The following is a 20341-nucleotide window of genomic DNA, read 5'->3' on the forward strand; positions in this document are numbered from 1 at the left end:
CTTGTCCAACTCTTGCACTCCCTCCACATTTACCTGCTGGCGCTCAACATTCTAGCATAACCGAGCATACTCTCTTCTTCTCCATTTATTTCATCTATTACTGGTATGGATTTATGAATTCCTGTTTTCCTTTTAATTATAAACTTAATTTGAATGCAGGATATCTGAGGAAACTACTGTGATGAACATTATTGACATTCTCTCCTTCCATTAAGTATAAAGAGCAACACCTAAAATTTTTATAAAGGAAGCAGAATGCAATAATACTTTACTTAGCTGGTAAACTCAATTTCTAAAACAGAGAGGAAAATATGAAAGTAGGCAAGTGGCCTTTATATTAAGTAAATGCCCCAAAGTGCCAGAGTCATTTTTATACGTTCTGTTGTTCTTTACTCTCATTTTATACATGTATATTAAAATATTGGTTATTTGGTTTTACACTGGCATGATAAGACAATTCAAAGGGAGATGTGAGTGTGCACACACGCAGTGCTGTAGCAGCGGTGCAGAAAGAAGGGACAGCGGCGGGGTCAGTGAGGAGTACCGTCCAGATCAATTAGACTCAAAGGCATGCAGAAACACAGTTGGTGGTGATTATTTATTGTACAGTGAAGGGTACTAAATACTTCTAAGCTTCTGGGGACATCTTGGCATTATAGCTTTTATATTTAAGACACCTCTGGGTCATTAGGAATAGGTTAAGCTAGCTACACTGTTTTATGTTTAAGGCAGAGAAACAAGTGATTATTTCAGAAAAGACATCAATATAAGCTGCTTAAATGAATCTATTCCTAGTGCTTTCAGATGCAAACCTCAGTTATCTAGAATACCTAATTATGTTCAGTCCCTCACTGCCTCCTTTCCTTATCTGGTCAGATAAATGAGACCTTACTGAAGTTGCCTTTAATGTTAACATTGAAAATTATTAGTTCATGCAAACATTTATTTATACCCTGGCTGGTCTCCCCAAGAGTTGTTCCAGGGAAACATTAATCCTCATTAAGTAAATACATCCCTGCTGATCCATACCCCACACAGGGCTGCCCTTGTAAAGCATAGCCCAGTCTTAAGGTAAGGACTTAACGCCTTTTGAAAGTTGTTGCTCATATTTGAATGGACTGGTGATTATCTTTGTTCTTCGTATCTTAACATCTGTGGCAGGTCTCTTTTTTTAATTGAAGTATAGTCAGTTATGATTTGTCAGTTTCTGGTGTACAGCACAATGTCCCAGTCATGCATATACATACATATATACATTTTTGTATTTTTTTCATTAATGGTTATTATAAGATATTGAATATAGTTCCTTTGCTATACAGAAGAAATTTGTTTTTAATCTATTTTTATATATGGTGGCTAACATTTGCAAATCTCAAAGTCCCAAATTTATTCCTTCCCACCCACCTCCCCCCCACCTCCCCCCCACCCCCCATTAACCAAAAGATTGTTTACAGTATCTGCAAGTCTTTCTGTTTTGTAGATGAGTTCATTATTGTCCTCTTTTTTTCTTTTTTTTAGATTTCACATATGAGTGATATATGGTATTTTTCTTTCTCTTTCTGGCTTACTTCACTTAGAATGATGATCTCTAGGTCCACCCATGTTGCTGCAACATGCTGCATTATTTTATTCCTTTTTATGGCTGAGTAGTAATCTTGATTGGGAATCGTGGCAGGCTCTCCTGATAACTTGGTATCAGTTTTCTGGAGAATGCCTTGACTATTTCTCAAAGTCCCCCTGTACATTTGAATTCTGGATATGTTTGCCTATATTTTCAATCAGAACACTGCAAACATAACAATTTTTTTTTTTCAAAATGTCCAGCTGGTATATATATTTGAAAAAAGAGATTAAAGCTTAGAGAAATAATAGGGATATATGTTATTACTGAAATTCTGTTAGTTGTAATAGAATTAGGTGTTACTAAAATAACAAACTTTCTTACCACACCAGTTGGATTTTGTTTTGACAGCTGGAATGAGACGAATTGTTTGTTGATTTGATTTTTCTTCTTTTTTTTGCAGTGGTGGTCTCTTGACTTTGAAGCTGCTTGTTCTATAAATTAGTTCCTTGGCTTACCCCATGGAAATAATATTGATGGATAGTAATAAAACTGCTACATAATAGTGAGTCTTCTGAAGCTACTTTTAAACATATTGAATTCTTATTGATTTCTATTTTATATAAAGGCATTTCTATTTTATACATTAGTACTTTTTGTTTTACTAAGACTTTGCAAACTTCTTGTCTTTTGGCAAAAGCAAATAGAATACATAAAGCAACTTAACAGAATTTAACTGTGATAAAAGACCCTCCAGTAAAGAAAATTCGGTTCTAGTCCTCTTCCCATGCAAAAAGCTGTTGTTTTCTTTTGCATAGCAATGACTTGGAAGGGACGCTGACTTTCTAAAATAATTCCCAAGCTATGATTAAAAAAAAAAAGACATTGAGAATGAACTTTTTCCTATATTTTTATTCACAAATTCTTAATCAAGTTCTGAAAATTGGAACTTAACATGACTCTAAAGGTTAATAAAAGTATTATTTTATAGGTTATGAACATGTGAAACAGATTTTGAGTAATTACTCCAAACTCAGAAATTCAGTATGTTTAAGAATTTAGTATATTCATGGCCTAGCTTCACATGTCACACGGCTTTTTCTCTTCAGAGTCCAGATGAACACTTCATTGCTCTTATAGTAAACTGTGAAAATTATTGGCAGGTGTAGAATACAGCCTCATTTGTTTTTGTGAAACCCTAATTCAAGTTTAAAGTAATTGCAAGACATTTACACAAAACAGAATTCCTTGTTGTTCCTCAGTTTTCCGATTTTTAAGAGCAGTGATAATAAGACATATATATATTTATAATTACAATGTATATACACATGTAATTGTTGTATGTATTACAGTAGGCACATGGCCAAACACCTTTTCCTTAATCTCTGACTAACACTTAAAGAAGATTAAACACTTACCCAACTTGATTTACCCAAATAGAAGGATTTCTTCTCCAAGTGTTAATTCTGTTTGCCTGTTGTTTCTTTGGGACTTGAAGCAATTAACATCTGTGGGAAAACTTCCTGTATACATCACACATTTCCCCCTTTCACCAATAGTCTGTTTTCCTTTTTGTGTGGGGGAGGGTGTCGATTCTTATTTGAAAGGGTTTTTTTCTTTTCCTTTTTTCTCCTAGTGATTTCATCATAATTATTTTTTCAAGACTTTGTTTGAAAGTGAATGAAATAAAAATGAAAAACCATGAACTGGGCCTAACCTTGGTTTTTTTTTGTTGTTGTTGTTTTTGTTTTTAACTTACCTTTGGGTATGGGGCAGGGGAGGGGGGCTTTAAAGAAGTAATTCTGTTTGAAAGGGGTTGAAGGGCATTCTAGTTTCCTTAACTAAAGGGCTATGACACAGGTAGTAAAAGGAGGAAATAATTAGCAGTCTTCAATATACACGATTAAGTAGTTCTGTTTAGTGGTTATTAAAGAGATAAAAGAAGCCAAAAGGGAACAGTTTTGGTCCTTTCATGTGTTATACCCAACGCTGGTACAGTTTTCCTTACACATTCTACTGCACATTACCTAGAGAAGGAGCTTCAGGTTATCGAATCATCACCCATTTTCCAGTGGTCTAATGACACCACACAAAAAGGTGGCTCACCTAAAACCTTCCATTTATAGTCACACTGCAACAACTGGTGCCACACCATACAGGGCGCCCACCGAAACAACACCCTTCCACCGTTTAACCAAATCCACTTCTTTTTCATTCACAGGAAATATTTAATGTTTCAGAATCTTGTATTGAACATGAAAATACTGCTCACCTGGGACTCATCCATCTGAGCCCCACAGGATGCCAAATTTCTGTCATTTGCTCATTAAGCCAAGGGCATCACACAAAGGCCTACTTCTGACACCTCCCGAATTTTAATGTGTTAGAGTATCGATCACCATAATTTATGATCCTACGGCAGTGCGGTGGCTCTTCACATTTGGAACCCCCTCACTTGTGCGTACCGACTTCTAAAAACACGGCTGGCGCGGGCATGATATTTGATCTGGGGGCCAAGCGTTTCCAAACTTTGTTCTCTGGCCGCAAAGATGAGGTGTTGGCGTCGAAGGCGACCAACACCACAGCAGATTTCACCATGGAGGGCCCGGTGCGAGTAGGGGGTGGCGGGGCTGCCGCGGGGGCCCCACCTGTCAGTCCTCTACCCTTCCCCGCCGCCTGGTTTGGCGGGTAGCGGCCCCTCCCTCGGGCGGGCGCGGGGCGGAGGGACTGCGGCTGTTGGAGCGCGCCGCCGCCACGGCCCCCAGCGGCAGTTGGGCTCCGCCGGGCAGAAGAGCCGCTGGCGGGGACGCGCGCCGGGAGGACCCCGCGGCCGCGACGCTAGGGACCCGCGCGAGCGCGCTCGGTTGGTGCGCGAGCGCGGCTCCGCCCCGCCCGCTCGGCGCGCGCCCCCGCCCGGTCCGTTCTCCTCCCCCACCCCCTGCGCGGACTGGGAGGATCCAGCTCACTCCCCTCCCCCGAGCGGCCGCGGTGGCGGCCGGCGCTGAATGAGAGACGCCGACTGCTCTGGTCGCCGAGCGCTAGCCTAGGCGGCGGCGGCGGCGGCAAAGCGGCGGAGCGGGAGGCCGGCGCCGTCTTTCCATCCTCCGAGGCGTCTGCCGCGGCTGCACAGGTCGGTGCTCTGGCCGCGGGCCTGGTGCGGAGCCTCGGTGGGCGGTGCGGGGGAGGGAAGGTGGGTGCGCTGCGCCCCCGGGGCGGCGCGGAGCCGCAGCGGCGGCGGCGCGGGGAATGGCGGCTGCCCGGGCGCTGCGGTGTGTTGATCTTCTGGCCGCGGGCCCCGGGGCTGCTCGTCCTCGGCGCGGGGAGGGGGCTGCGGGGCTTGGGCTGAGAGAGGAGGGGGGGCCCTGGTGTGGGAACCTGGGGCCGCGCCTCCCTTGGTGGCTCGCTCTCGGCGTCAGGAGGAGGCCATGGGGTCCCCGCTCCGGGTCTATGTCCCGAGGCCGGGAGCGCGGCGACCCCCCGAGCCCGCCTCGCCTCGCCCTCTCCTGGGTGGCCGAAGCCCCCGGCCTCCGCCCGCGCTGCCCTGGCGCCCGGCGGCGTCTCATTTTCCCTCCAGGTGAGCGGGAGCCGGGACTCCCCGAGCCCGGACCCGCCGAGCGGGGCCACACCCCCTCCCCGGCCCTGGCGGCTGCGCCCACGAAGCCCGGCCGCCGAGCTGGCCGCCTGCGGACCCGCACTCTCGCGGTCAGGGTGACCTGTTGCGGAGCGGCCCGCAGCCCGAGTCGCCCGCCGGCCTCGGACCCGGGGAGACCGGTCCTGCGCCGGCCTCGGGCCGGGCGCGCGGCGGGGCGTGGGGCCAGGGACGCTGCCTGAGGTCGGGGGCTGTACCGCTAGGAACGGGCGTACTGGAAAAAGAGATTCCCCACGGGTCTGATCAAACACTTGCAAAGCCGGGCTATCTGTCTGCAGATACCCGGAATTCCATTGCAGTATCGCATTAGGTAGGCTCATAAACACCATGCTTTGGAGGTGATTTGGGAGAAACCCGAGCCAGGAGTGATGAGCTGGTATCTGTATTTGGAAAATAGCCGTAAACCTGTGCGGAGCTAAATTATCCCCCCACCTGCCCCCCTCAAAGCTCTTTTCCTGTAGCTATGTGTTGTGTAGACGCAGGCCAGTTTCAGTGTACGTGGGCGTGTTTGGGAAGAAGCTGCGAGCTGATAGGAGGTACCTTAGTACAAATGTTAATTTGTTTTAACTGGGAGGGGTGAGGGAGGAGGAAGAAAGGGCGCTGATGGTAGCAGTGGAGGAGGGGCCATTGAAACAAGAAATTTCTGTTTAAGAAAGCGCTAAAAAGAAATATGTGATACCCCGTTTAAGACCATAAAGTAGGAAATACAGGCAGCAGTTAATTGTGCTTTATCTTTTACGTGCCTTGGATTTAAAATTTTTAACGCTGTAGTTGTTACAGAGTGCTTTGTTTTCGTGCCAGTGTTTATGAGTTGATTTTTGTGTTTTTCTGTATTCGCTATCAAATCGACTCTGTTCAAGTCTCTTTGAAGATGACCATCAGAATTTTGGGAAACTTTTCGTCCATGCAAAATAGTATTGCAGTCATAGATCATAGCTTGCTAGCTGTAAAAGCCTGTTACATCCAGATAATTATACTTAGACGAGTGCTGTAGAATCATACATTTAATGTGTATTGCTGTTCCTGCTGCATCTTGCTGTAGACGTTAGAATTATGAAGGAACTTACCCAAATTATTTTAATAAAAAGAACCACTAACTCAAGCGTTGTAGGTGTAAAGTTTATCATCTAGCTTCAAAGACTTGGAAAATGACTCTTACTCGCTTAAAGATCGAATGTGAGGACATAAGATGCCTTTTTGAATAAATAATTTCAATATAATTTATTTAAACGTAGTTTTTTCTTTTTAAAATTCAATGTAATAATTTTAAAATGGTGAGATCTACCTTTCTTCCATTTTATTCCACCTTTCGTTCCTTTAAGGAATTTGTCTTCAAAATACTTAGGGTGGGACTCTGGAAATGTTCATTTTGCCTGAATTATTCCAGATTGCAACAGAACTTTAAAGATAGTGCTTGCGTTATCAAGATTGCAGCATGCTTTTCTGATAAATAATTTGATTATCAAGAAGAACAGACCAAAATCTCCTGAGAGAAACTATAACCAAAAAATTGGCTTTGTGACTCATTTACTTTGTGTACTTTTATTATACATGTGGGTAATGTACTTGTTTGTGTTCATATACCTAATGTTTTGGGGTTTTTTTCCAATTTATTATGTCATTACAGTTGAGACAGTAGTTGCTTGTCGTGAATGATGGGTATATGTATAGGTGAAATTGCTCTGTTGCAAAAAGCTTTTGTCCAGAGGCCCAGGTCTTTTGTTCATTCATTCATTCATTCATTCATTCTACACCTATTTATTGAGTTCCTATGTGGTGCCAGTTAGTTGCCTAGCTGTTGGGGATACAACAGAGAAAAAGACAGGCCTGTGCTCTGTTGGAGCTTCAAGGATAAGAAGGCAAATAGTCTACAACTTCATTGTCAGCTAAACACTGTTTAATGTTAGTTTAAAAGTTTAAGAAGTAAAAGCTTCTCTGATGAGTTTTTTTGGTTAAGGATTTTGTTGTGTTTTTCCTTCTAACAATAGTGGGAATTATTACTGAGTGAACAAAAAAAGACAGTTGTTTTAAAAATATATTGATGTTTATATACATCGGGTATCTGGTTCCCAAGTATACCCAAAAAAACCCCCAGTCTACCTAAAGTCACGTGATGCACAGTTTACTTGTGGTTAAACAGCTTTATTCTTTTGGTTTATATAGTTAAATGAAATGTTTGCTAAAAATATTCTCCTGACACTTACTTGTTTATAAGATAGTCTGATTCTCTTTTTTAGTGTAAGTTTTTTTTTAATCATCTTTTTTCTGGCTGTGCATTTGTGAGTAGACCAATGTGGTATTGTTCTTCCACAGAATTTGATAACCAGTAGGGCTAAAAATTGGAAAAGTTTGACTGAAAGTGATGGCTCTTTAAAATACTCAGGGGTGGGACTGAGGTTTTATTTTTTTTTTAATTAAAATATGGCAAATATTGTTGTAGTTCTTTGCAGATTACTAAGCTGCTTTATGTATGTTATTAACACTTAAATATTTTGGTACTTCTTATTTACGGGAGTGCAGCAGCTAACAGTGACCCTATGTGGGCATTATTGTCTCCATTTTGGTTAAGAAAACTGGTTTGGCGATGTAAGCACACCCCAATAAGCAAGGAACGCCCCCAAGCTCAGGTTGTAGCTCTCAGTATAACGCGATGCCCGGCCTGGGAGTGAGATGGGAAGAGCCTCAACAGCTAGTGAGAGTTCAGCACACAGTACAGCTTCTAGTCTACTTTTCCAGAAGTTTCTAGATAGCTTTTAAACTTTAAACCCAACCATCAATTGAGATTTCATTAATTGAATTTAATTTCTTTCTGAGTTAAACTTAAAAACCTAATTCAAATCTAGAAGTATTGCTTTTTTTTTTTTTTGCTATATAAAAAAGACAGTTTGGATTTACTTTTAATGGTGTTTTGAGAATAAACTGTATTAAAATCAATCCTATTTTTTGAATATGAGGTTTTTTAATTAGTAACATCTGTATTTGGAATAAAATTGTTGCTCTAATTTGACTACTACATTTTTTCAGTTACTCGATTTTCAGCAGAAAGATAATTCAAATAGCCTGAAACTCTGCCTCAGCCCGAGTGAGGTTTCTTGAAGAAACGTATTGCATTACCCTCTAAGCTGTTTCTTTGAATGTGTCTTATTCCAGTTGGTTTAGGGTTTCTCTTTTGTGAAAAAATGAAGACTGGATGTGATAGATTCCAGTAACTTGGAGTTAATTTGGAATCTTTCTTGATTAATGTCCTGAACTTGATTTAGGAAAACTCTTAACTACATAATAGGAATAAAAACACTGGAATTTGAAATGTGTGACATCCACCTGTTCTATGGAAAGAAAAAAGTTTGAGTATAAATGTAGCCAGTCACTCTAATAAGTAATGGCTAGTTAGGGATCTAGGAAGCGGTAAGCAGCAGTATTCACAGGACTTAGGTCGAGGGTGCTGGCAGTTTATGTATGTCACTGGGGAACTTTGGTCTGGCTTTTGAGTGATACATGGCTTTGGAGTGAAGCTCTCACCTCCAGCTTGATACCTTTCTGTATTTTACTTCCAAGGCCTTTCTCAAAACAGGTTTTCCTTTTTAGGTTGATTTCCCTTTTGCTGATTCTTGGAGAGTTCTTTTCTGAAAACTCTACCTGAATAGCGTCCCCATCACACTCTACCCTCACTTTGTTTTTCTTCACAACATTAATTTATCTGACATTGTAGCATACATTAATTTATTTGTTATTTGCATCCCTCTGATTGTAAGCTTAATGAGGGCAAGGACTTGATTTTGTTCACTGCTGTATTTATTCCTGGCACCTAGAAAAAAGCACCTGGCACATAGTCAATGCCCAGATAATGTTTATGGGGTGAGTGAATTAATTGTCATTAAATGATACAAAAACTACTAGTTTTTTAAAAAAACACTTTTTTTTTTTTTTTTACTTTAGATAATATAATTGTGCAGTTAAAAGGAAAATTGCACTTTAAGACTTAGAGTGAAACACACTACTCCCCTGTATGACTCTCCCTGCCAGGTCCTACTCTTGGAGCAGTCATTTTGGATACTTTTAGCTGTTGCTGCTGATACTTACTTCCATATTTTAAGGTATTACTTGTTTTTCAATTTTAGACATTATCTGTTGGCTTCCTGCTGTGGACGAGGAGTCCATACGTTAGAGTTCTTATGCCCCCTGAACTTACTCTCCCTGTATCTTCCAGTATAGTTACTCTGTTGGTTACATCAGTATTCATTATTTATGTTATTATGACTTTGTAAATATGCTTGCCAGTGAACCTTACAATCAGTGTACTATGATTATATTTCTTGGAATTAAAATCTTTTCTTTTTGTTTAGTTTCCTGTTTTTCTCTAATTTTTTCTAGAAACTGTCCCAGTATGTTCAAACACATCAGGTAGTTGATCATTCGGGGTTTTTTTGATTGGAAGAGCCCCGGGTCTGTCTGTCCTTTTGCACAGATCTGCACTCTGGCTCTCCACTCTGCTTAGCTTTAGGTTGTGATTTCTCTTCATGATTCTGAGAATTCCCTTTGCCTTCTCCCTGTGTTAGAGCTTGTGGTCTCTGGATCCATGTCTTCTTCCTTCTCAATTTACACCCTTGTTTTAATGAAATACATCCCTCAGTAATTTTCAAGGACCAAGTATGTGAGGAGGTGAAATTTTTGAGATGTTTGTGTTGCTGAAAATCTCTCTCTCCTCCCCTGACACCTGGTTGATAGTTTGGCTAGTCTGGGTGTAGAATTCGAAGGTGAAATAATTTTCCCCTCAAAATTTGAGGAATTGTACTATCATTTTCTAGCCTCAGGTGGTTGTTGAAAAGACTTACTGCGCTGTAGTCTTCATCCTTTAAATGTGACCTGTCCCTGTTAAGAGCTTTTCTTTGTCATCGGTATATTCGATATGTCCCTGATGTTGAATGTGTCTTGTGTGGCTCTTACTTCATTTCTCATGCATGGGACTTAGTGGGCCCGTTCAGCCTACTACATTTTATGAGATGTGTCCGCATTAGATGAGAGGAGAGACCATCTAGTGCAAGGGTCAGCCAGTTTTTTCTTTAAAGGGCTGGATAGTAAGCACCTTAGGCTTTGTGGGCAACACGGTCTGTTACTACCACCTATCTCTGCTTTTGCAGCGTGAAAGCAGCCATGGACAGCACGGGCTGTGGTTTGCTGACCTCAGTCTGTGCCCAGGTGGAAGGATTAGCTATTGCTTTATTAGGAGTAGGGAGAGTTTATCTATGAGAGAGAAGAAGAGAATATATGGACAGAGACATGATGGTGGAGGCTTGAGGAAGTTCTCATCTGAGGTTTTCTGTTAGTGCATAGAAAGCAAGATCACTAGCTGAGGGTAAGGAAAAATGGGAGTATGTATTGGAGGTTTGACAAGAGGGAAAAGTACATGACATAGTCGTCCATTAGAGAGTAGAAAAGTGAATAGAGTAGAACAGAATAGGGAAATACAGTGCGATGCCAGGCAGCACTGAGGGCTCATTTGAGATAGGTGATTCTGAATTTCATGTTCCTGACTTTAATAGGAATACCTTTAAAATCTCATCAAGTGTGCTATCTTACTACCGGTTGTTTTTGTTTTTAATCAGGTAGGGTTATTTTATTAATCTTATCAGAACTACTTTCATACATAAGTATGTATGTCTATGTATATTATATATATTTTTAAATTTACAAGCTTGGCCTACATAACTGCTTATTTCTAGAGAAATGCCAAAAGAAAGTACTATAATTTAGAAATCATTCTTTTGTATATTCATTTATAAAAAGTCATGGAGAGTTTTCTGTGTGTCAGGAACATTTCTGGTGCTAGGAATACAGCTATAAAAAAAACAAAAATATATGCTTTGCTTACATTTGTATTTAACTAACATGTGACTAAATTATACACACACATAAAAATTAATAAGGAATATTGTGCAGAAAAGAGAGTACATAATAGGTGTTATTCAATGTATTTTTTCTGCTTTATTGAAATATAATTGACAAAGTTGTAAGATATTTAAAGTGCACAACATGATGGTTTGATACATACATAGATTATGAAAGGATCCCCCCCACGCCCACCATTGAGTTAATTAATACACTCATCACCTCATATAGTTGCCTGGTTTTGGGGGGGTGTGGTCAGAACACTTAAGTTCTACCTTTTAAGCAAATTTCAGTTATACAATACAGTATTGTCAACAGTAGTTACCATATTATACATTGATCCTCAGACTTTTTCGTCTTACAACAAAGTTTGTACTGCCCTTTTACCAGCCTCTCCCTATTTCCCCCACCTTAAATGGGGGAAATTTTTGATAATATAACTGTAAAAGATCAAGAAATACCTTCTACTCTTAGTTTTGTAAGAGTTTTTTTTCTCTTAGTATCATAAGTATCATATTTTATCAGGTGTTCTGTACTGGCAGAGATGATCATATGTATTTTCTCCTTTAATCTGCTAATAGGATGTATTACATTAACAGATTATCTCCTGTTTGCTTTGCTGTGTACAACTCCATGTAGCTGTGCTGCATTGGTTTTTTTCTTCCCCCTCTCCCTGTTGAACTTGACTTGCCATTGCCTGAAGAGTTTTGTTTGTTCGTTTAATCTACTTTTATCAGTAGATAAATTTATTGGATTTATATGTATGTATTTTGACTTCAGAGTTAGGCTGGCTTCCTAAAATGAGGTGGGAAGCTTTCCCTTTTTTTCTCTTCTCTGAAATAGTTTTGTAACTTAGGGATTATGTGCTCCTTGAAGGAAATGTATGTAATGCGTAAGGTGAAAAATAAAGTTTCTAGAAGAAATCATAGAAAAATATCTACATGACCCCATGGTAGGCAGAGGTTTTTTAAAACAGGACACAATAAGAAACAGAAAAGACAGGACTGATAAGTTAGTTCTTCATTAAATAAGAACTCCTGCTCATCAAAGGATACTATTAAGAGAATGAAAAGGCAAGTGACACAGTGGAGAAAGTGACAGCAATACATCTGACAGAGGACTTGTATCCAGAGTATATGAAAACTCTACAAGCCAATAATAAAAATAAAAAAACACAGGCAACCCAGTTTTAAAACACATGGGCAAAAGACCAGAACAGGCATTTATAAAATGAATTTGTCCATGTGGCCAAGGTGAAAATGTACTCACACATAGTTTTAATTTGCAATTTTCTGAAAATTATCATGTGATGCCACTACATACCCACCAGAAATGGTGTTAATGAAAAAGTCTGAAAATACTGTGTTGACAAAAATGAAGAGCACTTGGGACATACATACATTTTAGGTGGGTTTGAAAATTGGTACAGACACTTTGGAAAATTGCGTCTAAAGCTCTACATGTGTCTGCCCTATGATCCATCAGTTCTGCTTCTTGGTGTAGACCCAGTGAAAGTCAATATATATGTGCATCAAAAGACATGGACTTACAGAAGAAAGCATAGGGATAAAATTTCATGACCTTGGAATAGGCAAGGGATTCTTAGATATGGCACCAAAAACAGGAACAACAAAACAAAAATGAGCTAAATTGAATTTCATCAAAATTTAAAACTTGTGCTTCAAAGGACACCATCAAGAAACTGAAAAGACAACCCACAGAACGAGAGAAAATACTTGCAAATCAAATATCTTGAAGTAAAAGACTTGCATCCAGAATATATTAAGAACTCTTAACAACTCAATAATAAAAATGCAGTCCAATTTAAGAATGGGCAGAGGATCTGAATAGGCATTTCTCAAAGAAGATATACAATAAGCACATGAAAAGATGCTCAAAATCATTAGCTTTAAGGGAAATGCAATCAACCATAATGAGATACCCCTTCACACTGCTCGAATGGCTCAAATCAAAAAGTTAGACGAGAACAAGTACAGACAAGTACGTTGAGAAATTGGATCCATCATACACTGATAGGCATGTAAAATTATAGAGCTACTTTGAAAGACAGTATGGCAGTTCTTCAGGTGATTAAACGTAGAGTTAGCATATGACCGAGCAATTCCTTTCCCAGATAGATACCTAAGGGAAATGAAAACATGTCCCCACAAAAATTGTTCGTGAATATTTATAGCAGCATTATTCATAATAGGTAAAAAGTAGAAATAACCCAAATGTCCATACCCCAACAAGTGGATAAACAAAATATGGTATAGCCATACAGTGGATTGGTATTTAGCTCTTAAAAGGAGTAAGGTACTGGTACATTCTACGTAATCAGTAAATCTTGAAGACGTTGTGCTAGGGAAAAGAAGCAGTCACAGAAGGTCACATATTACATGATTCCATTCATATGAAATGAGCAGAGCAGGGAAATCTGTAGAGATAGGAAGTAGATTAGTGGTTGCTTGAGGTTGAGGGTAGGGAATGGGGAGGTCTAAAGGGTACGGGTTTTATGCTTTAAATGGGTGAATTGTATGGTATGTGAATTATATCTCAAAGCTGTTAAAAAAAAAAACAAGACATGACAAAAATAATCAGTGATATGATTATTAAATATGATATTTAATTGAGGAAAGCAAGATTCAGAGGAATAAATAAAATATCCCATCTTTATAAAACAGTGAAAACTCTGTATGTGTGTGTGTGTAAGTGATCTTCTAAGGTTGGGAAATGATGCACACCAAATGTAAAAGTTTGTACCTGTTTGGGCAGAGGTAAGAAGGAGAGGGAGAGAAACAAGGGAGAAAATAATGGAAAAGAGGTTGATTTAGGAAAAAACAGCATTTATGACATACTTTGAGTTATGTAAAACATAAATCTCAAAATGAAAGTGGTAGTGGTCTATGAGTTGAGATACCAAAAGTTTTATTCTTTACTGTATTTTTCTGGGTTGTTTGATCCTTTTTGTTTTATTAATACAAATATATAAGACTAAGCAATACTAGTAAGTAATGAAATCTGAAAAAACACAGGGTTTTTTGGTCATAATATCTTCCAACTGGAGGCAACCCAACTGTCCATCAGCAGGAAAGTGGAGAAATAATCTGTGTCATGCCCTACACTGGAATACTATATACATCAGTGAAAAAGAAAGAACTACTGTACTCAGCAAATGTGGGCGAATATCACAAACAAATGTTGAGCAAGAGAAACTGCACATGAAAGAGTATATACTGTGTGATTCTCTTTTTTTGAAGCTCAGGGAAAGGTCAAGCTCATCTGTGTTGATGGAAGTCAGAAGAGTGGTTGGGGGTTGGAACTAGAGGAGCAAGACTTCTGGAGTGCTCAAGTGCTCTGTATCTTCATGTGCTTGCTGCTTACCTGGGTGTCTACATAGTAAAAATTCATAAATACATTTTCGTATTTATGCATATCTTAATTAAGAAAAGTAAAACACACTAAGCTAGTAAAAAAGAAAAAAGAAGTTTTAAAAAATTTGATGCTCATACGAAAAATCTTTATGCTTCCAAGGATACTTAATATCACTTCCAAAGACAGTTTTCTCTTTACCTACATATTTGATGACTGCGCTGTATCACTTTGTGTGTATCATAATTTAAGCCACTCTTGGGACATTTAGGTTGTTTTTAACTTACATGTTGTAAACAATGATAGAGTTGATGTCTTTTTTTTTTTTAATAGGTCTTTCTATACTTTTCTGATCATTTCTTTTTTTTTTTTTTTTTTTTTTGAATTTCTAAAGAGAGGGTAGATTGCTTGTTTGGAGGTCAACTACATTTGCATTCTTGCCCATGGTATATAATTGTTTATTTCTCTATGCTCTTAATGACTTGGTGATTAGTGTGAAAAACATATATATTGACCTGTTGTGTAATAAATTCTCCTTGTTTTAATTTGCATATTTAAACATTTTCAGTGAAATTTATATTTCCATGTTTTTGGACATTTGTGCTGCAATTTCCTTTTCATATCATTTACTCATATTCTTATTGCTCAGTCTTTTAAAAATCTTTTGAGGAAATAAATCAGTAAACAAAAAAGTACATAAAGATCAATACAGTTAACTTCAACTTAGGAAATGAAACATAACTAGTGTAGTTGAAGCACCCTTTTAACATTAATAACTTACAAAAGCTCTTCATGTATGAAGAATATTGCCTTTGTTGTTTGTTGTAGATCTCTTCCCTATTTTATTTTTTGTCACCTAACTTTATTAAATCTAAGTTGATTTCAATTGTAAGATAAACAATTTTATGTACAATTAAGGATAGAAATATACTGTCAGTTAAACCATGACGTTTAATTTTAAGAGGCATCCTGATATCAGAGATGTTAAATGGTGAGAAAATATTCATCCTAGAATTGATGAAATATTTGTTTTACTGTCTGTATGTGTCTTATGTTTTTTTTAGTCAAATTTTCAGTCTTTTGTACTGTTGCTGTTTCTACTGTCAGTCCTAGAAAGACTTTCGTATGCCAACATTAAAAAAAAAATTCACCTGTGTTTACTTCTAGTATTTTTATGCCTTAAATGTATTGCATCTTTAATTCATCCTATTTATTTTAATGAAAGATCTAATTTTTGTCTTTTTCTCCAAGTGGTTAGCCAGTTGTCATAAAGTTAAATGCCACTGATGGTTTTTTGAGCCAGAAATGAATGGTATACTCAGATGTGCTTGTTTGAGAAACATGAATATGGCTATGGATTTTGGTTGGATCTAGTCTAACAATTATCAGATTTTCCTGTTAAATATATATCTTAAACAATTTTGCAGTAAATGTCAAAACTATGATTTGATGTTGCCTTAAATAATGCATCTTAGTAGTCTTGGAAATCAGTCAAATAATTTACTTAATTAAATTTAAAATAATTTTTTGCAATATAGATAGTGATTTTAATCCTCTGCCTGAAGTTTGTATGAATTTGGACAAGTTACTTAATTTCTTTAGCATTCAGCTTCCCTATTTGTAAAATGGGCATGAGAGTGTCTTCTTATATAAGGATTAAATGTGAACGTGTAAGCGAAGTACTTAGCTGGATTAGGTCTTCACTCTTCCTCCTTTCAGGACCTTGAAGATCAAGTGTACAATCACAGCCTGGCTTCTCTTGTATCTGGGGTGACTCTCTTGTGTCTCTAGGGTTACTGGAGTAAATTATTTGTTAGACTTCTTCCAGTCCTGATTTAGATTTCTCAGGGTTTGACTAGAACTTTTCTAGCCTTGTGGAATTAGCTTAACATGACAAATCTGTAAGTTTTCTGTTGCTACTTTTTAGCTGCTCTTCTATAAATGTGCTGAAATCTTCATAGATTTTAGGGTTTTGTGGGCAGGGAATTAGTATGTATTTTAGGTGTGATTGACAAAGCTTTTATTCTGTAAATTGTCACTAGGATAACCTCTGCTACTTTTCTTTTACAGTTTGGACTTGTGGATATATTTTTCTGTAGGTCTGTGTCGTTCAGATCCTGCCACTTAAAGATGTGGGTACAGGGGTAAGTCTACTAAAGGAGAAATGTTTGGGGGATATCTTATGAATAAGAAATTCTGATTTTGACTTGCTTCTTTTCGTCAACAATATCTTTGAGTGTTTTCTGTGAGCCCAGTACTTATGAATATTATCATAGAAGAATAAGTCTTAGATCTTGCACTTGCTGTTCATATCTTCTTGGTGAGAGGAAATCTTATGTGTGAAACCACAGTAAATAATACAAGTTCATATGTAGTTAAGTGTCATATTATTGAAGAGCAGTTTGCAGGAGAGGAGGGAGGTTCAGTGAGGGCAGGAGTGGTCCTTAAGGAATGTGTTTCATTCAGGTGGTAAGAACATAAATATTGAGGAACAGCATTAATGAAGATACAGCAACGGAAATTAGTCTTTTTGGCATGCTTTGGATTGAAGGGGATTTCTTTGGGGGATGGGGGAAGGATGGAACAGGAAATACAGTTACATTTGATAAAACAAGACCAGATTATTCAGTCCTTAGAAGTAAAGCAGGTTAAAATTTAAAGGATAGTACATACTAACTTCTAGCTTCTCACTCTATTTCCTTTCTTCTTGAAGCTGTAAATTGATAGTTTACAAATGAAGATTGAAAGAAAAATCCAAACTGTTTAGAACCAGTCTTCTTTTAAAAAAGGGAAAGTGACGTTTAGTTATATATATATTAGGTAATCTTCCCAACAAGAAGACTGAAAATGACGTTGATAGGAAAGCAGCATTAATAAGCTTCAGGTTTACTTTTTCTTCTCTGTCCCTAGTACTTGGTCTTAGCTAATTTTGTAGCAGAAGGTTTTCAATTCAAAGCTTTCCTCTGTCATTAAGAAAGCAAAAAGTTGTAGGGTGAGAACTCTTCTGCAGAAAGATTTTTAAAGAAGTAGTTTTGAAGATTTGAACTTCAGGGAACTAGCAGTCCTATTGAAGCCTTCTGTGCTGCACTTGTTTAAAGAGGGTGGGCAGCTGTGCATTGGCTGTAGTGATGGTGTCAGCACGCAGAGCCCCCTCATCTGCTTCAGTTCAGTGTGGCCCAACAGACACAGGCATAGGAGTGGGCAGGGTTACTGACGTTTACTACTTCTGTCTCTGAGCAAAACGCAAAATTATAGACGACGGTGGGTTTTCCTTCTCTCAGCTGTAGGACTGTTGATACAGTTTGGCCACCCTTGACTTAACAACAGCTGGGCCTGTGACCCATGTCTTACTTGTGTGACACTGTAAATTATATGATCTCCTTAATAGCAACCAAAATTTGTATTTGTAACTGCTTAATTACTATAACTAAATAGATTAGAAATACTGACAAGACTTTTAAGCCCCAGATTAATGGTAACTTAGCTGACTCAGTGCCCTAGACTTGTGTTCTGTAATCCTGGTGTGCCTGCAGTTCCTTTGGAGGAAGTCTGCTTTTTCCATAGTACATTGCAGAGAAAGAGATCTCAATAGCTATGTTTTTAACCATGTATAACTATATTACAACTGATTGATCCAGGAGTGGGCATTTGACCTGAGGGTTGCCAGCCAGTCTGTAAATCAACTAGCAACCTAGGATTGTCTGGGGCAGAGGGAGGGAATTACAGCTCTTTACAGGAAATGTGGAGTTAATTTGCCATTGAGCTATGGGAGCTGACACTGGAAGGATGCATTAGTGTGCTATCCTGTAAAACTAAAGTTTAGGAGACTGGAAAGTAAGTATAAGCAGAAGCTGTGAGTTAACAGAAATGATAAAGGACTAGAGGGGTCCAGTTGGTAACCAGAAAAGAATAGGGCGTCTGTGTCGAGAGAAGCACCAAATAGTAAGCAAGAAGCCATGTGGCGAGAGAGAGACAGGCATAGAGCATGAGATTGGAGCTTCTGCTTTCTGGCTCTGTGGATGCTCTTCTTCCATTAATATTTCTGTGGCTCCTGTCCTTCTTGAGACCACATCCAGTTTTTTCCCAGGAAAGAGTGCAGGCTTTGGTGTCAGACTTTTGGCGGTAGAATTCTGGCTCTGTCTTTTACTAGCTTTGTAACCTTGGGCAGGTTGTTTTAACTGCTCTGTCTCTTTTCTCATCTGTAAAAAAAATAAGCATCATAAATAATACCTTTCCTCATGGGGTTGATGTGAGGATTAAATGAGATGACACATACAAACCTTTAAAACAGTACTAATCACATAACAAATGTTCAATAAGTAGCATCATATATAAAATGCTCTTTGGGGGTAATTGGAATGAATTTCTTGCAACTGAAAGAGCTTAAGGAGTTCATTTGCTTACAGATTCATTTAGAGTAGTGCAACCCAGTGTGTACGCTGGCTAAGCAAGTTGTTTTCAGTCGTGTATAGGCCATCAAGAGATACTGTCTTATTCATAGTGAATAATAGGACTTACTGTATTGACAGGCATACCTTGTTATATTGTACTTTGCTTTATTGCACTTCGCAGATACTTTTTTTTTTTTTTTTTTTAACAAACTGCAGGTTTGGGGGCAGCCCTGCATTGAGCAAGTCTGTTGGTGCCATTTTTCCAACAGCATTCGCTCACCTCGTGTCTCTGGTGTCGCACTCCAGTAGTAATTCTCACAATATTTCAAGCTTTTTCATTAAAATATTTGTTACCGTGATCTGTCAGTACTGATCTTTGATGTTACTATTGTAATTGTTCTGGAACGCCATGCACCTTATCAGTATACGACTGAACTTAATAAATGTGTGTGTTCTGACTGCTCCACCAACTGGCTGATCCCCCCATCCCCCTCCTAGGGCCTCCCTATTCTGAGACAGGATATTGAAATTAGGCCAATTAATAACCCTACAGTGGTTTCATAAGTGTTTAAAGGAACGGGAGAGCTGCACATCTCTCACTCTAAATCAAAAGCTGGAAATGATTAAGCTTAGTGTGGAAGGCATGTTGAAAGTCAAGGCAGGCTGAAAGTTAGACCTCTTGCACCAAACAGTTAGCCAAGTTGTAAATGCTAAAAAAAGTTCCTGAGTGAAATTAAGTGCTACTCCAGTGAACACATGAATGATAAGAAAACAAAACAGCCTTATTGCTGGTAATGGAGAAAGTTTTAGTGTCTTGGACAGAAGATCAAACCAGCTACAGTATTCTCTCCAGCCAAAGCCTGATCCAGGGCAAGGCCCTAGCTGTTCAATTCTGTGAAGACTGACAGGGGTGAGGAAGCTGCAGAAGAAAAGTTTGAAGCTAAGAGATTAGTTCATGAGGTTTAAGGAAAGACGCCATCTCCATATCATAAGAGTGCAAAGTGAAGCAGCAGGTACTTATGGAAAAGTTGCAGCAAGTTATCCAGAAGGTCTCGCTAAGATCTTGAATGAAGGTGGCTACATTAAACAACAGATTCTCAGTGTAGAGAAAATAGCCTTTTATTGGAAGAAAATGCCATCTAGGACTTTCACAGCCAGAGAGGAGAAGTGAGTGCCTGGCTTCAAAGCTATAAAGGACAGGCTGACTCTTTTGTTTGGGCTAATGTATCTGGTGACTTTAAGTTGAAGCCAGTGCTCGTTTAGCATTCCAGAAATCCTAAGAATTAAGCTAAGTCCATTCTTCCTGTGTTCTACAAATGTAACAACAAAGCTTGGAAGATGGCACATCTGTCAACAACATGTTTTACTGAATATTTTAAGTCCACTGTTGAGACCTACTGCTCAGGGAAAATAAGATTCCTTTCAAAGTAATACCACTCATTGGCAGTACACCTGGTTACTCAACAGCACTGGTGGAGATGT

At 38.9% G+C, this 20341-nt stretch overlaps 1 protein-coding gene and 1 pseudogene across 3 annotated transcripts in view; one reads left to right on the plus strand and one right to left on the minus strand.

The window, feature by feature from the left end:
- Positions 1-4551: 4551 nt before the first annotated feature.
- Positions 4552-20341, plus strand: part of RALGPS2 (Ral GEF with PH domain and SH3 binding motif 2) — a 137993-nt gene continuing 122203 nt past the window's right edge. For 2 of the 3 annotated variants that reach the window (XM_031435693.2, XM_031435694.2), the window contains exon 1: positions 4552-4691. The gene's annotated coding sequence lies outside the window, so the exon portion shown is untranslated. Of the gene's footprint in view, positions 4692-16538; positions 16613-20341 lie in introns of all 3 variants that reach the window. The other variant, XM_064478036.1, reaches the window with a different exon arrangement.
- Positions 4600-5630, minus strand: LOC135319008 (collagen alpha-1(I) chain-like; annotated as a pseudogene).

Source organism: Camelus dromedarius, chromosome 23 (genome assembly GCF_036321535.1).
Source record: "Camelus dromedarius isolate mCamDro1 chromosome 23, mCamDro1.pat, whole genome shotgun sequence".
Lineage (NCBI taxonomy): Eukaryota > Metazoa > Chordata > Mammalia > Artiodactyla > Camelidae > Camelus > Camelus dromedarius.